The 18,397-nt window shown below is 41.3% G+C and overlaps 1 protein-coding gene across 2 annotated transcripts in view; it reads right to left on the minus strand.

The window, feature by feature from the left end:
* The window catches only part of ANKS1B (ankyrin repeat and sterile alpha motif domain containing 1B), an 88,502-nt gene extending 71,616 nt beyond the window's left edge, over positions 1-16,886 (minus strand). The window contains exon 1 of one of the 2 annotated variants that reach the window (XM_075210173.1): positions 16,275-16,886. The gene's annotated coding sequence lies outside the window, so the exon portion shown is untranslated. The remainder of the gene's footprint in view (positions 1-16,274) is intronic. The other variant, XM_075210175.1, reaches the window with a different exon arrangement.
* Positions 16,887-18,397: the final 1,511 nt, after the last annotated feature.

Consider the following 18,397-nt stretch of genomic DNA (forward strand, 5'->3'; position numbering starts at 1 on the left):
AAAAAGACATGACTTGGACTGGACTGAAACAGGTCAGCAGAGCTGCTGTCTCCTCAGAGATGAAAGCAGGCACAAAAGCATCTGAAAATTGTACCCAACTTCTGTGTAAGTGCATGTCCAATTCTGCGATCATAATGTAGGGTCTGGTTTTAAAAGTTATCTCAATGTACAATCAAGAGTTTTTTTGCTACACTGCACTACTATATATCTGATTATCTGACTACCTGTTACTGCTCAGGGATGTTCGAGACCATCCTTGTGCCTATTATTATTGTTATTATTATCGTAGATTTGTAAGGCGCCACAGTGCTCCAGAGCACCGTATAGTAGGGAGAACAGGACATACATAAAGCAGGGACATACAAGGTAGACAAAATAAATGCAGACATTAAAACAAAAGGTAAGGAGGACCCTGCTCATTAGAGAGCTTACACTCTAAGTGGAAGAGGGTGCAGCTGAAAGAAGAGGAGCAAATGTGGCTGAGTGGAGATTGGGACAGTTGTGAGTGTGAATTACAGTGAATAGTGCTATCATATTAGAGATTTTAAATATGTTTGTTTGGCAATTATAAATGGCAGTGCTGAAAGGTGAAACGGTGAATTTATAGTGGAGGAAATCAAGATAGGACTGAGATTTCCTCCAGTGGTGCGGGAGCACTACTGCAGGTAGCAGGTCAGTTTGGAGTACCATGGTTGGGGTTTGGATCATCGGAGAATGTAGGTGGTAGCTGGAGCCGCATTGTCTAGGGCTGGAGTGTTTTTCTGTAGAAAGAGACAGCCTGATGAAGGCAGGACAATGCAGCCATTGGAGAAAATAGTTGTTTTAGTGAAATGAGAAGAGGATTGGGTGAAGAACACTTAGTTGTATACGTTTTGAGTGCAGGCGGAGGGCATGAGGTAAGGTGAGGCTGAAGGAATGGAGGTTGTGGTCGGAGAGTGGGAAGGCTAAGTTGAATTAACTAGAGATGGAGCAGTAGCGGGAGAAGACAAGGTCAAGGGAGTGCCCATCACAGTGGGTGGAGATGAGGTCCACTGGGAGAGACCAAAGGAGGAAGCAAGTGAAAGAAGTTTAGTGACAGAAGATACAGTGGTATTATCAATGAGAATTTTTAAATCGCCTAGTATAGGAGTAGGCAGGTCAAAGGATAGGAAATAGGTTAGCTAGGCTGCAAAGTCGGTGAGGGATTGGGAAACTGGACCAGGATGATAAATGACAGCAACACGAAGGTGGAGAGGATAAAATAGACAGATAGTGTGGACTTCAAAGGAAGAGAATGAGAGGGAGGGCTCACAGGGTATGACTTGGAAGGTGCAAATTGGAGAGAGTAGAATGCCTACTCCACCACCTTGTCTGTTTCCAGGTCTGGGAGTATGGCGAGGGAGAGTCCCCCCGTAGGAGACAGCTGCAGGGGATGTAGTGTCAAAAGAGCTGAGCCAAATTTCTGTAATGGTACAAACAGATCTGGCGCTTCATAGCGCACACAGGAGAAGGGAAGAGAGGGTAGTGGAGACTTGTGGATAAGGTTGGTGGGATTGAAAGTACGAGGTGGATGGAAAAGTATGGAGTGGTGCCAGGAGTGTGAGCAGATGGTCCAGGGTTAGGCGAGATGTCACCCGGAGCCATGAGAAGGAGCAGGGTGAGTAAGAGGACATGTGAGGAAGATTTGGTGTAGAAGACTAAACAGTTCTTGTGCGCAGACAAGCGAGGAGGAAAGCAGTGAATGGAAAATAATAATAGGGGAGGGAGAAATAGGACGATGGAGAGGGGAGTTTGGAGAGAAGCGAGGTGAAAGTGAATAGAACAAAGAGAGTGTAAATTGAGTAGGTGCATGATAGAGAGAGGTCCGAGCTGTGGATGAATGTGTATTAGTTAGGTAGGTAATGAGAACGTTTGAAAGAAAAGTTGAACCAAATTGTGCAAAGCAACAGAGGGGTGAGGTATACTTTACAGCGACATATATTCATTTGAAGATTTGGTTAGCTCAAGTGTTGGCAACATGTGACTCTTTAATGCAGCAATAAGCAACCTGATACATCTCTTGGCCTCCTGGGCGGCCCATTGACCTTCCTAAGGGGTCGCACTCTACCCTGAATCTCAGTAATTAGGTAAACCAATACATTTAATCAAGGAAAGTGACACCTATCTGTAATAACACGTTAGAAGGCATTTTAAACAAGCGTTACAAGCTATAACAAACAAATCTGAAAATACAGCAGGAAGGAACCGGGACCCGCTCGGCTTGGAGGGCCGCAAGGGGCCCATCACTGCTTTCAGCGCCATTGATCTGCAACTATCAATCTTGCCCTGCATACTGGCAGATGTGGATCAATAACTGAAGATCCTCATTTTGCCTGTTGTCGCTTCAGTTATATGAAATCACAGCATTTAATTCTGAGAAAAAACTGTTTCATATTAAACCATCATGACTCAGGCATCCTACGAAAACAATTTCGGAGATCTTTCTCAAGTCAGTAGCTAGGCGAGGAGAGTCTGTCTGCACATTTTTTAAATTCAGTAGAACTCATTTTCATTACAAATGCTTTGCATATGTTAAATCTTCCCATTAGGCATTGCAAATGAGATAAAAAAAAATACATCCACTTGATATAACAAATGCGCTACTAATGGATACAAAGCAGACATTACTTGGAATAAAAAAATAACTGCTTGTTTTTGCCACTGAGTGTACTCCAAACCGTTTATAGTTTCACAGAATTTCTCTACTAGAGTTATGAAGAAATATGAAATATTTATGCAATAATTCATCTATCCTCTCCTGATCTCTCACCAAGGGGTAAATGTATCATAGTGCGGGTTGTACAAGTCGCCGGAAATCGGCGAGATGACAGCTTAAATTTAAAGCGGCGCTGCCTTGTAAAGGGAAGTTTCCCTTTACAAGGCAGCGCCGCTTTAAAGTGTGTTGTCTCTCGCTACTGACTGTCTTTTTGTCATTTCATCTTGGATGTCCTCTCTCCAACTCAAACTCAATTTTTTAAAAACAGTATTAATAAAAAAAATAACACTTTCTTCCTGACATGTCTATTTCTCTTAATAACATGACCATAAATCATAGTTGCCTACTCTTTCTGAATGTCTGGGAGACTCCTGAATTTTTGTCATTTCTCCTGGACTCCCGAGAGAGCAGGCAAAAATCCCGGATCCAGCTGTCTCCGTTGTTGGAGATGGGTGGTGGCGGGGCTAAACGCGGCATCGTGGCCCTGCCCCCTGCTGCGATTGGTCGAAATTGCATAGGGTTGACAGGGGCAGAGCCTAACGGCACACCACGCGTGGCCACACCCCTTCGACGGACCCCCTCCTGGACAGCTGCCTTCAAAAGTAGGTAAGTATGCCATAAATCCCACCTCGCAATCCTTGACTCACAATTATCCTTTGTTCCTCACATCGACTCTAAATCATGTTACATACATCTAAAAAACATTTTCAGAATACGCACATATCTTATACAAGACACTGCAAAAACTTTAATTCATGCACTTATCTCCCGCACTGACTATTGCAATTCCCTCCTTACTGGTCTTCCCCTAAACAAACTCTTACCCCGACGATCTATTTTGCATGCAACAGCCAGACTGATTTTCCTTGTAAATTGTTCTTCCTCTGCTGAGCCACTCTGTCAGTCTCTAGATTGGTTGCCTGCTTGTTACAGAATCCAATATAAAATTCTTCTACTAACATACAAGGCCATCAACAAAACTGCACCAACATACACTATATGGACCAAAGCATTTATTCACACCTGTTAATTATTGAATTGAGGTGTTCCAATAAGACCCGTTGCTAGAGGTATATAAAATCAAGCACCTAGCCATGCAGTCTCCATTTGCAAACATTTGTGATACAAAATGGGTCGTTCTGAAGAGCTCAGTGACTTCAGACATGGCACTGTGAAAGGATGCCACCTTTGCAATAAGATGGTTTAGGAAATATCATCCCTGCTGAATATTTCATGGTCAACTGTAAGTGATAGTATTAGAAAGTGGAAGCATTTAAGAACAACTGCAACTCAGCCACGAAGTGGAAGACCGCGTAAAATCACAGAGTGGAGTCAACGACTGCTAAGTCGCATGGTGCATAAAAGTCCCCAATACTTTGCTGATTCCATAGCTGAAGAATTCAGAACTTCCACTGGCATAAATATAAGCACAAAAAATGTGCAGCGGAAGTATAATGAAATGGGTTTCCATAGCCGAGCAGCTGCATGCAAGCCTCACATCACCAAGACCAATGTCAAGATTCGGATGGAGTGGTGGAAAGCACACTGACACTTGACTGTGGAGCAGTAGAAACGTGTTCAGTGTAGTGATGAGTCCCGCTTCTTGGTTTGGCAGTCATATAGGCGAGTCTGGGTTTGGCAGATGCCGGGAGAACTGTACCTGCCTGACTGCATTATGCCAACTGTGAAGTTTGGTGGAGGAGGGATAATGGTATGGGGCTGTTCTTTAGTGTTTGAGCTAGGCCCCTTATCTCCGGTGAAGAGCAATCTTAATGCTTCAGCATACCAAGTCATTTTGGACAACTCTATGCTTCCAACTTTGTGGGAAGGCCTTTTTCTATTTCAACATGACTGTGCCCCAGTGCACAAAGCAAGGACTACAAAGACATGGTTTGATGACTTCGGTGTGAAAGAACTTGACTGGCTCGTACAGATCCCTGACCTCAACCCCAACGAACACCTTTGAGATGAACTGGAACGTAGACTGCGAGACAGACCTTCTTGTCCAACATCAGTGCCTGACCTCATAAATGCTCTACAGAATGAATGGGCACAATTCCCACAGAAACACTCCAACACCTTGTGGAAAGCCTTCCAAGAAGAGTGGACGCTGTTATCTCTGCAAAAGGGGGACCAACTCCATATTAAACTATATGTATTTGAATACAATGTCATTACAGTCCCTGTTGGTGTAATCGTCAAGCATCTAAATACTTTTGTCCATATAGTGTATATCTCCTTACTTGTCTCAAATTATCTCCCAACTCAACAACTCCATTCTGCACAAGATCTGCATCTCTCATCCACTCTAAAATGTAAAGCGCTATGGAATTTGTTGGCGCTATATAAATAAAAGTTGCTGATGATGACAATATTCCTAATGCAAGCTTTGCCATACCATTTGTAATAGTGACAGCCACAGGAGCAATTAGAACTTGTATTACTCCGTTAGAGGTTGATACAGAGTTGGTAGTAAATCACTCTAAAAAAAAGAACATGGAAAATAGTATATTTTCGACCATAAGCAGAGCAGTACACATCTCAGGATGCGTCCGGATCAGCAGCATATGCGCCTGGTTTATGATAAGTCATTATCAATGAGTATCTGGACCTACCCTACAGGTACAGCTCCTAACAGGCGTATATGTGTGTTTCTGCAGGTCTGTATGACTGCATTTGCGTAAACACGGCTTTACTGTACAATGGAAACGTTCTTTCTCTTCCCAACCCACCTCTCCAGTTGCAGGCAGATATAAGTGCCAGAATTGCAATAACCTGATTCTCTTCCTGTATCTAATCAAAACTCTCTTTATCAGTCTCCCTGCCTCTCTTGTCCTTACAAAATTCCGCAGCTAGAACATCATTGTATTTTCATATCAGATGCAGCAATTCCTTTAGAACTTGATTTAGGTGTCAAAACTACGTTAGCAAGAAGCTGTGCTGAAAATGTGGGAAGGAAGAAGTAGGACATACTTGCCCGCTCTCCTGTAATGTCCAGGAGACTCACAAATTCTGAATAGGTCTCCCGGACTCCAGGGAGAGTAGTCCACTCCACTGCCCACTTCTTGGGTGAAGTAGGCGGAACAGGGGCCTCAATTACGTGATTCGAAGCGAATTGAGTCATACCAACCCTGTTCCATTTGTGTCATATCACCATGGGGGTGGGGCCAAAATGACACAAACCACGGTACACGGAGAAATATAAAGTTGACAAGTATGAAGTAGGGTAAATGAACCACTTAATGTACATCGCCAGTTGACCACTTTATGTGGCGCACTATCAACGTTCGGTCACTCACTCTGCGCCATTTATCACCCACCTTCCAAACTCCTACTACCCCTTTTATTTTATTAATTTCCTTAATTTTATTTGTCTAAGGGGATTGTTCCATTTTGAGACTTTCCCAATTACCTATCCCAACAAAAATCCATGCACAACAGGGCCTTGTGTTTTGCTGAATACTCCGCAAGACCGGTGCTCTGTGTGATACAAGGCACTTTTTCTGTTCCTCTTCACTTTTATATTTTATATGATTATGGTTAAAATTAAACGAATAAAAAAAAGTAAGGCCGCTGGTGTACTTCAGAGACAAAGGTTATCTCTCCACGCTCGACAGCTAAACAAAGAGCAAAATATTTGCACACATACTAACCAAAAAAATGAAATAAGAGTAGAGAGCCTTTAAAGCCGGAGGTAAATACATGGGTTCTTTGAATAATACATTATTATTTAAAATCTTGAACTTATGACCCCCAGGACTGTGGGAAAACGATGCTAACCACTGTGCCTCCGTGCTGTCTTTATCCCAAAGACAGAAAAAACAGTATTTTCACATTTATGTTCCTGCACACAACACAAATAAAGAAAGCAAAATGTTCAGGTTAGGGCACCTTAGAGTCCCTTTAACATTTCATAAATCACCCCATATCTCTGCTGGCAATCACAAGCTACAGGTGACGGAATGACATTTTAGGCAAAGGCATAATGAAGAAACAGCAGGTATTCTAGTACCGTAGAATGATCAGTTCTGCTTTTTAACAAACAATTAACCAACCAAATCCTTTATCTGATGCTTTACATACAGCTAGATCATTTTATATGGAGGTGCCAGGTTAGCCCTGGTGTTCTTGTAAAAAAAAAAAATTCATGTACCCTCTAGGTAGACTTAAGACACTACTGACGTGCTCAATAGACAAACATTATACCGTTATATAAATAAGACAATACAGAAAACAAAAAACAAAATAGAAAGATCAGTTGCACAGTTTAAAACTTTTTAACAATTAGAAAGATTTGAGAGAAAAAAAAGTGTGAAGATACCAGGTTTATCTGACCCAATGCTACCCACTTCACGCTGGTTGGCCAACCACAGGTGCCTTACTATGCCAGGAAAGTCTACCCAGTACCTTCTAGGGTTCTCAGTCACTCAGGCAAAATGCAGTTAGAAAGTAAAGCAATACATTTATTTTAATAAAAACAATCACTAGATTATTATGTACATACAGTAAATAAATGGCAGGCAGGTTTACCACATCATATGTCCCTTACCCCACTAGCTTAAGGAGCTACAGTCACCTGGATGTCCTGACTTAAAGGCCCATGGATCTCTTTCAGCTGCATATGTAGACTCTGGTAGAGAATGACAACTCACAACCAGACCTTGCACCTTCCATGAATGAAATCCCAGAATGAACACCACCTCCTCCCCTGGAGTGGCTCCTTATATCTAGGGTCAAATTTCCAGTGATTTCCCCTCCCTCTGCAAACCCCTGGGTCTCTCTCTCTCTTTCAACAATTCTAGGTCCTGGATCAGGGTGTTGGAGGGGGGAGTGGAAATGAGCTGTGCTTCCACAGAAGCCCCTGCTGGGACGGAGACAAAACGTCTGGACTAGTCCTATGGAGACCAATGGATACTAATTGACTTTCCCCACCTTCAAAGACAGGTTAGCAGTCAGTCCCTCCTAAAATTAAGCCCTTATACTACTTTGTGATATCACAGGGTCCCCAGCTGTTCCATGCTTCCTATAGAGGAAGGGAGGGGAGAATGACTGCAGCTCCAGCCCCCTCACCTGTATTCTGGACACCATCTGATCTTTACCCATAAAACACCTGGCTTCACTTCAAGGACAATGAATAAAATCCCCCCTGACCCAATATTGCAGTCCTAATTCTCCATGGATCCACTACTTTCCTTCATTTTAATTAATGATCATACCCCTGGATACCCTTTTCCGCAAAAAAATTGTCTAAGCCTTTCTTAAACATATTAGTTGAATCTGCCATCACAAACTTCCATGGCAGTGAATTCCATATCTTGACTGCCCTTACTGTAAATAACCCTTTCCTTTGAAGGTTGTGAAACTTCCTCTTCTCTAACCTTAGGGGATGACCGCAAGTCCCCTGTACAGTCCTTGGGGTAAAAAGTTCCCATGAAAGTTTTCTTTATTGACCCTTAATGTATTTGAACATAGGAAACCCCTCTTAGATGCCTCTTTTCTAATGTAAATATGCCTAAACTGGCTAACCTTTCCTCATAACTTAATGACTCCATACCCTTTATTAATTCTATCAACCCTTCTCTGAACCATTTTTAGCTCAAAAATGTCTTTTTTATAGAGTGGTGCCCAGAACTGTACTGCATATTCAAGATGAGGTCTTACCAACGATTTATACAGTAGCAAAATTACACTGTCTTCCCTTGCAACTATGCCCCTTTTTATGTATGCCAATACTTTATTGGCCCTTGCAGCTGCTGCTTGACATTGAGCACTATTGCTAAGTCTACTGTCTACGAGCACTCCCGAATCCTTTTCCATTTTAGATTCCCCTAAATATATCCCATTTAATTTGGATTTTTTTATTTAATTTTCCCACGGAACCTTCAGGTACTCCACTTAAAACTTTTGACCAAATAGAAAATGTTCCAATTATCACAACTCTCTGTTCTCCAACCAGTTTTCGACCCCAAGTACAAATGTTGTTTCCTAGACCGAGTTCCATTATTTTGTAAACCAACCTCTTGTGGGCCGCTGTATTAAAGGCCTTTGCAAGATCCAAGTAGACCTATCTTTTCTATGGTCATTATCGCAAAGTGTCCACGGAGGGGAGTGCAGTAAGAGATACCTCTACTACAATGCTCTCCCCATAGAGAAGAGCTGAAAATTTACATATACGGTAATGTATGTCACCCTTGACAGAAGTTTTTGGGGAATGAAAATGAGGAATAAATAGGCCCCATATTGAGGTCAGGGAATTGGTGAAATGCACAAAGGGGGACAGGCAAACCACCAATCACTTTAGCTGGACAGCATCACTATTTATAACCATTTAACTGTTGCACAGCATCACAGAGTCCATGGAAAATGTATAGATAGAGTGAAAATGTCCCTTAAGCATACCTCCTCCTAACTGGCCAGATTTTGGTTGGACGGTCCTGATTTGAAGGTGTCTCTGGGGCACACAGCATTTCACGGGTATTTAGCCAGATTTGGGTGGTGGCCTAGTGCTTGACACCCCCCACATTGTACTGTGGTCGTGGTCACACCGCTAATGTGACATGGTCACGTCCCCTCTTCAGTGGAGGCATGGGCGTGTCCCGATTTGGGATTTTAAATTGTTGGGTGGTATGCCTTAGGGTAAAATGTGGAGTGTAATAAAATTTGTTGTAAACATGTTGTGACAGTGTACAGCGTCTGACAAGAGGCACTAGAGCCGAACGCACTTAAACTCATTCCATTATGTTCACATACACTGAACACTTGCCTGAAAGGGTTAAGTTTTTCCTGTAGTACTCGGACAGCCAATGGGATCTATCGGGGGAGTGTCCTGGTTTCACATATATAAACCCTCTCTGGCTGTTGTTCTGCCAAATTTCGTCTTTATACAAACATGTAGTTCCAGAACAGTTTTTTAGATGCAAGTTGCCCACTAGAAGTTCAATGTATATATATATATATGTTGATAACAAATTCTATTTGAAGGGTCTTTGGTACAGCTCAACAGCTATAATATAAGTGAAAGGACAGTTCTGTATATGGTTATATCTACTTTCGTTCCATCGTTATTTCCATTTCTGGAGATAAACCCTCCTGCGATTCCACTAAGTAAATTGTTTTATGTTTTGGGCTTCAAAGCAAAATCATATGAATAATAAGCAAAGCAAACGTGGAACACCTGGTACCTGAATGATAATTAGAGCCTGCTAGAAAGCACAGAAGCCAGGAAGATAGAGTAATGTATTTAGTAAAAGTTGCAAAAAAATAAAGTCATTTGAATTTGGACAGCCAATTCGATCTATAGTCATATACCTGAAATGTAGTAAGTGAGATGGTGCTGAAGGCAAACAGCAGGGAGCTAGAACCACTCAGGGGAAAGAGCTGTGCAGGGAATAATACAACAGTATTAATAGCACAGGGTGGCAAATGACTTCTCATTTTACCCTAATATACAGCAGCAGGTCTGCAAAGGAGTAATTTCCTGTTGGCAAATAGCTGCTCCCTGCCTGTGATACACACAGTCATTAATACACATATACACACATAGGGGACATAGATATATGCACACTCATACATGACCCATCTCCAGTTTATACCCTCTTAAGTGGAAAAACATATCTGATTTCCCTCTCACCTACTCTCCACCCCCCAGACCACAAAGCAAGAAACAAATCAATTAAGCTCTGTACTTATTACCACAAATTATATCAGCCTTGAGCATAATTGCCAACTCTCCCGGGAATGTCCGGGAGATTCCCAGATTCTGTGTGGGTCTCCCGGACTCCCGTGAGAGTATGGCAGCCTCCCGCGTCTTCCTAGTGAAGTGGGCAGAATTAAATTCAAAATGCATTTCGCCCTGCCACCTGCTGTAAAATGACGCGTTTGCGGCATTACGTCATGGGGGCGTGGCCAAAATGACGCGATTTTCTGAGCCCCGCACGCCGACCTCCCCCCAGCAGCTCCAGGACACGACTGCCATAAGTTAGCAAGTATGGCCTTGAGACTCCACGCATAATGCATCAGCCATGTGTATAGACACAAGTCATGTGCCACAACAGTACCCTTACTTGTCCACTTATCAGGGAATTTCAATTAATCTTCCAAAGTCCGGTTAGGTCTCCCAGACTCCAGGGGAGAGCAGCCCATTCTCCCACATCCTGCCCACTTACTAGTGAAGAACTCCCACCACCACCATTAAGGACATGGGACATTTAGAACTGGTTCCAGGTAACAATAACTCCAATAACTCAGCAAATGTATCATCATAAATTACACAAAAATTTCAATCTCTGTGATACACAAAAAATATAAATATTTGAATGAAGGGCAATGATTGACTCCTCCCTGATAAAAATCCTACGCTTACCACTGAATTATGTATGTATAATGCTCTACCGTTTACCTAACTTGTTGTTCTACAACTGTTAATCATCCATTTGTTAACTTATGTACATTGTAGGACCTCCACTAATCCCCTTGAAGACCCACACCGTACCCCCTGCTTTCTTTCCCTGCAGACATTTTATTGAATTTATCATTTTGTAGTTATTTGCTTATGAATATTATTAAATACAAAGAGGTCACTTTATAAGTTGCGTTAACAAAAAAAATGAAGCTGTGGGGGGAATTCAATTGACCGCGAGATATTTTTTATCACGCGTTAATTCATTTTAATGGTGTTTTTTATAATTTTCGAGCGGGTTAAATTGAACCCGCTATTCAATTCCATTTTTAACGCTCAGGTTTTATTCATGAAACGGTCCTCTCGCGCCCCAGTGGAAGTTCTATTGAAAGTATAGAGTGGGTGAGAGCCCGCTGCGTTAAAAGGGATTCAATTGTTTTTTAATGCGGCGCGTTAATCAGGCCAATATGCTGCTTTATCTTGCACCTCTTTGGGGTGTGCTAAAAATAAAAAACCTAAGAAAACTATTTGAAATCATGTAATAATGAAAAAAAAACAAAAAACTATGTTTGTCAGTAATGCATAACATGAACAAGTTGATTTTATTGTAAAAAAATAATGGAAAAAAAAAAAACATGAAAAAAAATCAAATATATATATTAAATATATTTATGTATGTTTTTCGTACAAATATGTATTGACTAATGTGTTTTGACATGGTATAGATGATTCTATAGTAAAAAATAGTGAAATAAAAAAATATGCTAAAGAAAGTACTGTAATGTAGACATTATTAAATAGAATGGTTGTGTAATGAAATCTAATGTATGAAAATGTAGGCCAATCCTTTTTTTTGGTTATACATTGCCGCGCTAAACACTCCCCTTCACTCCCCTAAAAACTCGCAAACACCAATGATTAACGTTACCTCTTTTTCAATTGAATTGCACGAGTTTTAACGATACGTTAACTAAAAACGGTCGCTATAGCAGTTAAAAACCTGGGTGGGATTTTTTTTTTTAGCGTTGCAGGACAAAAAACAATTTGCGGTCAATTGAATTCCCCCATGTGTGTTTGAAATATATATATATATATATATATATATATATATATATATATATACGACAACATTATATAACATTTTGTAGGTGGCATTCAAATTAGATTTTATCAGTATGACAAAAACGCCAGTGATTTGTGATGGCAGTTTAGCTGCAGAGAAATGGGTACAGTTAAAACCCACTTTCAACCAACATACGTCTTATTTATTGCACTAAATAAAATAGAGCTGGGGATAATTCAAATGGAAATTGTCGGCACTACTGGAGTGCAATTGATGTGCGAACGTGGAAATTGCGTTATGGTGCTTAAACAAAGGAGGTCATGTAGAAGTGGCTTGAAAATTGGTGTAGAGGTGCAGAATGCAGCAGTCAGCTGTCTACCAAAACCCAACTCCCATCTCATAACACATTCTGTCATAGCGGACAGACAGACACATACAGATATACACATAGATGGACAGGCATAAACAGGCAGGTAGAAAGCATATACAGTAGTATAAATACACAATATAAAAACACTGAATTAGTTCTGTACACAAAATAAACCGGTTTCTAACAATTTTCTGTTAACAAAAAAAAACAAATGGCCAAATAAGAGCAATGGTGATTAGTGTTGCTCATTTAGTAATGCAGGGAAACAAACTAATTACTTCATGCTCGTTAGTTGGTGACAAAGAGTGATGGGCTACCATTGTACAGAACAGAAAGATTAACGTCAACTGTGACATAATCCCCCTGAAATAACAATAAGCGTCAGCAACTTGCAGCTATTGTTTACGCTGCTCGTGTGGGTTTGTAACAATACATAAAGGCCTCGGTTCAAGGTCATTTTCAGCCAGTGTTGGGATGGGGTCAGACATAATCTTTGTGTTGCTATTGTATTGTATCTATCCCCTATACACTCTGGAAGCTGCCATTATATTTACTGAACCACTATTCATGAGAATGCAGCCCGTGAAGTTACTAAGAATTAGTGACATAACGAGAAAAGAGCCACTTTGTGCCTCATGCCTCAGAAATATCACTTGACGACAGAAACTTTCAGCAGTAAAGGCGTTATATTGAGGCTGTTTTGTAAACACTGTGTACTACAGGCTTGCAGCTAGAATATGGAATTTAATCTAACTGTACAGATTGTCAGTGTCACAAACAGCCCTTAAGTGTGGTCATTGCTAGCTATGGGGGCACCCTAAGTGGTGCCTCCCCCCGTTGGGAGTGCCCCTGCCCCTCGGGAATGCCCCCCTCTGGCGTAGCACTGACACTCTTCCTGCTTCTTACATTAGCAGGCGGAAGTTGGGGGGGGGGTGACATGCTCATAGTGGCGTGTGGCAGTGACATCATAGCCAGGCGCCACACTCCCAGCCTATCACCAGTGGCGGATCCAGGGGGGGGGGAATCAGGGCAATCGCCCCCCTAGCAACACAAGTCCTTTAAATATGGATCCAAGATGCAAATCAGAACGGGTGTAGGGGGCGAGCCAATTGTGGGTGGTGGGCGGGGTTTTCCGGGGCCAGACAATCAAAATGAAGGAGGGGCGTGATTATGCAAAATCGCCCCCCCAAAAAATTACATCTAGGTCTGCCCCTGCCTATCACAGACATGTGGGAGGTGCAGCCGGCTGCCCCCTGTGTGTGGGCATCACGGGGGCATTAACAACTGGATGAGCGGCATTATGTCACTCTTTAGGTGCCCCCTAACCATTGCCGCCCATGGCAACTGTCTATATTGCCTAATGCTAGCGCCAGCCCTGAGTGTGATGCTATACTTAACTCCTCTTCTGTATTTATTTGGGGATTCTGACAGTACTCTTTAAAGCAAGTATTTTTACTGCAAATTTATTGTCAATAATTTTAATGCTTAAGGCCAAAGTGATTGGCTATCCTTCACTAATATAGCACCAATATATTACGCTACGCTGTACAATCAGACGTTATTAAATCACATCAGCCCTCTAGTCAGAAGCCGATTAACCAACCTGCATGTTTTTGGCTGTGGATGAAAGGTGGAGTACCCAGAGGAAACCCACTACAAGAGAAGGGTGTACAAACTATGGAACTGTACGCACATACTTTCTTAGAAGTTCTGCATAAAGTTTGACATAGCCTGCAGAGCTCACAAGTGGTAACACAGCAATTATAAAGCACATAGTACTATAGGCTGCAGGGAGGCTTTGAGAAAAGCTTCAATTGCTTTGTTAAAAGCAAAGATAAAGTACAAGATTGTGTCTATACCAGCGATAGACAATCTGATGAACTTCATGGGTGTCCCTCTGACCGTCAAAGGGCTGCACATTATACTTACTATCAGGAAAGAGTTAAAAAAAATACATTCAATCAAATAACGAGACACCTATCTGTAATAAGATACCAGAATGCATTTAAATAAGTGTTACAAGCTATAAAAATCAATTCTGACAATACAACAGGAATGAGCTGGGGGCCACAGCTGCAGGCTCGGAGGGCCACCTGTTGCCCGTCGCTGGTCAATACTGTAAACAGGGCTTGTTTTTCAACTTGAGTGCACGCACCCTTAAATAATCACTTTCACGTTGCTCGACATTGCAGTAATTCTGGTAATGGGTAAGTTGTTTTAAAAGTCACAACACTGCTGCTACCTACACACGGTGTACTGACCATGTTAGGCATGTTTTGGTCAATAGGAATAAAGAATATTCCCTTAGCAGCTAAAAAATGATGTAAAACACATCTGTTATTATTAGTATGCACATAACATAGGGCAAAAAAAAAACAGTTAAGAGTGCATAAAGCACACTAAAATAAACAGTGAGACCACAAGCCTAAGACTTAGTTAAATAACACAAAGTGGATAATGTATATATATATATATATATATATATATATATATATACATATATATAGTAGGAAATATCAGTTTTTAATTACTGCAGGCTGTGTTGTTATTGTGTTGTTAACCCTTTATGGACCTATCTAGGTTGGTAACCTGAGACTAAGTATTTGGCGCACTGGATAACACTGCAAGCTGCGGCCGTTACAACTTTTCGCACTATAAACTAAAATAGAAGAGAGGACGTCAAACTGCACCTCACACACTCATTGTGCAGACAGCAGCAAGAAGCAATAACTATTTATTATCCTTTATAACCAAACCATTTGTGCTGATGGCTTGTTTGCCTAATGCTTGCGACATCCTCTGATGAGAGGAAAGCGAGGTGAAAGTTAATGGGATATAATGTATGCCTCCAAATAATTCAATATTCCTCCTGTGATTTTTTTTTTCCTTCCATCTACACATTATCTTGTTGCTCTCGGAGGCCTCCGTCCTAATGCATTTGTGATATTCCCATCATCAACCTTTTAAATCTGTAAAAACGATGCACTGCCAGAAATGCATGAAATATATTAGTTAGACAGAGTGCGGTATGTTAGTAGAGCCTCAGTATTTATTAATAGCACAGGGGGAGCGAGGGGGTCAGTTACATCCCTTATGCACATGTGAATATTAAATACAGTACTGAGGCCTTCGCAGCCTACTTCACAGTGAACAGCTCCCCATTGGTATTCACTCCACTCCACCCCCCCTCACTTAGATACACACGCAAGAAGTGTGTATGATAGTACAATATATCTGTCTAGATGTATCATCTCTCTCTGTATATATATATATATATATATATATATATATATATATATATATATATATATCCACACATGTATATGACACACACATATATTTATCTTTCCATATTAGTAACTATGAAAGGCTTTATTGCTATATTATTCCTTATAATGATCAACAGCATAAGAATATATCATGCATTACATTATTCAGCATCCAACACCTGCCTGGTAATCAGATACAGAGATTTGGGTACCACTGATGTTCCTGCATCCTTCCTCACTCACACCAGGCATTGTCCGTCCTATGTAACATAACAATCTGTCAATCTTATCCAGTCTTCTGGAGTACAGTATGCCCCAAAAGTTACACAAGTCAGTAGCATGCAAATCCTCCCAACCATCCCCTTCAGCATTCATGTTCAGATATGCAATGTATTCCTCAGCCTATCCATTGCCCGTTGCAGATTTCACAGCCTACTTACCACCCCCAGGAGAATGAAGAAAATCCAACAGATCTGAGTGGATCTGAAATCACGGGCTTCCACTCTGGTTCCAAATATTGACACACACAAAAAAAAAATAACAAAATGAAAAAATAAATAAATAAATAAAAAATAAAAATAGATATCTATATTTATAGGTATAAGAAGACGCCAAGTAAATCAGGGTCCCTCTTTAGATCCTGGTTGCAGTATAAATAGATGGATGCAAATAAGAAATGCTCAGCGTACACTGCAACACGTGAGCTGGGGGTAATAGTCTCTCCTTCCAAATCCTCATTACCCTTCTGATAGAATAAGGTTAGTGAATGATCTCACATGCACAAGAAAGAGAAAAAAAAAAGAAGAAGAAGGTCTATTGCATTTATTCCCAGCGCCGTATATGGCAGAGAGTCGTCACACAGCTCTGGCTTCTTGCAAATGTAGTGTCTTTGCCTGTTCTGTTTCTATGGATATCAGCTGTCAATCAAAGCTGTTGCGCTTGTGCTACACGGACTACGGTAATGGCTGACTGGTAAAGCAGATACAAGCTGCACACAGATGAGGTATAAGCTTCAGCTTGTAGTTTGCTTGTGCTGTGCTGGTGGTCTGTGCCACAGAACTGAGGTGTGGCTAAAGAAGTGTGAAGGTGAGTGGGAGGTTTTACTGTGAGTGGGCTTTGTGCAGAGGTGGATGGATGGAGTATGGGCATCTGGGATGCTGAATTGGGTGTTTGCAGGTGAGTGGGATGTGTGCAGAGGTGTGTGGCATATGCAGTTGTGTGCACAAGTTTATAATGTGTCGGCATCAGCAGGTGTGCAATGCACAGTTGTGTATTTGCAGGTGAGTCAGATGTGTGCAGTGAGGTAGATGCAGCTGGCATACAAATGGACAGGAGTACAGAGGGCATGTAGCACAGTTAGATAAGGTGGTTATTGTATGCACATGTTGTATAGTAACTTAATATAATATAATAACTTAGAGACATTACAATAATCACAGGGCTGGCTGTGTACAGGCAGTGTATAGAGCTAGTGATGAAGAGCTTAGCACATCTACATATTATGTAAGAGGTGCAGGTCCAGCAGTCAGACAATGCAGAGTGGGTAGTGGGCTCAGGGAGAAAGCACAGCAAATCCTTCGTGCCGCCCACAGTGATTCACAAGATGGCACCAAGTTCCTCCCCCACACTCCTTGATTGGCATCTTGAAAGACAGAGAACAGATTTTATTCTCACTTCAGTTCTTTTACTGCATCTCTCTCATCATCTTTTACAGCCTGATGGTCCAGCAGTTATGACCTCTATTGTAGAACAAGGGTTAATATCCCTTGAAGGTCATGATGAAAATGCAAATAAAAGTTATATTGTATATGTTTTAGCATTGATGCAGACTTTGGCATTGTGGCTGACTATTACACTTATAGTAATTGTGCATCCCACAGGTTAATGCCTCTGTTCATTACCACCTACCTCATGTTTTTTTTTACTAAGAAAAGTAAGTCATTAGTGAGGAATTAGTAGCAAACATTAAAAGGAAAAATGATGTCAAATTAAAGGGGCTGCCAAGTCTGTCGTAATGTTCTCTGGCATGTATTGTGAAGGGCTTACCTGATTGGTCAGGAGCAGCAGTTTATCAAATCAGATGCCCCATTCACTTACACTTTTCCATGTATAGAAGGCTGATTACCATGAATGAGTCCTGCACCAATTAAATCTGTCCCTGCTCTGAAACAACTTAGGGCTAGATTTACTAAACTGCGGGTTTGAAAATGTGGAGATGTTGCCTATAGCAACCAATCAGATTCTAGCTGTCATTTATTTAGTACCTTCTACAAAATGAAAGCTAGAATCTGATTGGTTGCTATAGGCAACATCTCCACTTTTTCAAACCCGCAGCTTAGTAAATCTAGCCCCTAGTCTGACTGGTGCATATTGGTCCCAGGACAAGTGCTATACTACAGAAACAAACTCTTTAATGCACTACTATTTCTATGCTGTTCTTTAATGAGTGCTACCTTATTTAAAGGCAGATTTACTTCAATGCAATGTGTAAAAAGCTTCTTATTAAAAGTAAGAAGTCAATTTTTATTCTACACTCCTAGATACTAAATAACCTACCTATGTT

Source organism: Mixophyes fleayi, chromosome 4 (assembly GCF_038048845.1).
Source record: "Mixophyes fleayi isolate aMixFle1 chromosome 4, aMixFle1.hap1, whole genome shotgun sequence".
Lineage (NCBI taxonomy): Eukaryota > Metazoa > Chordata > Amphibia > Anura > Limnodynastidae > Mixophyes > Mixophyes fleayi.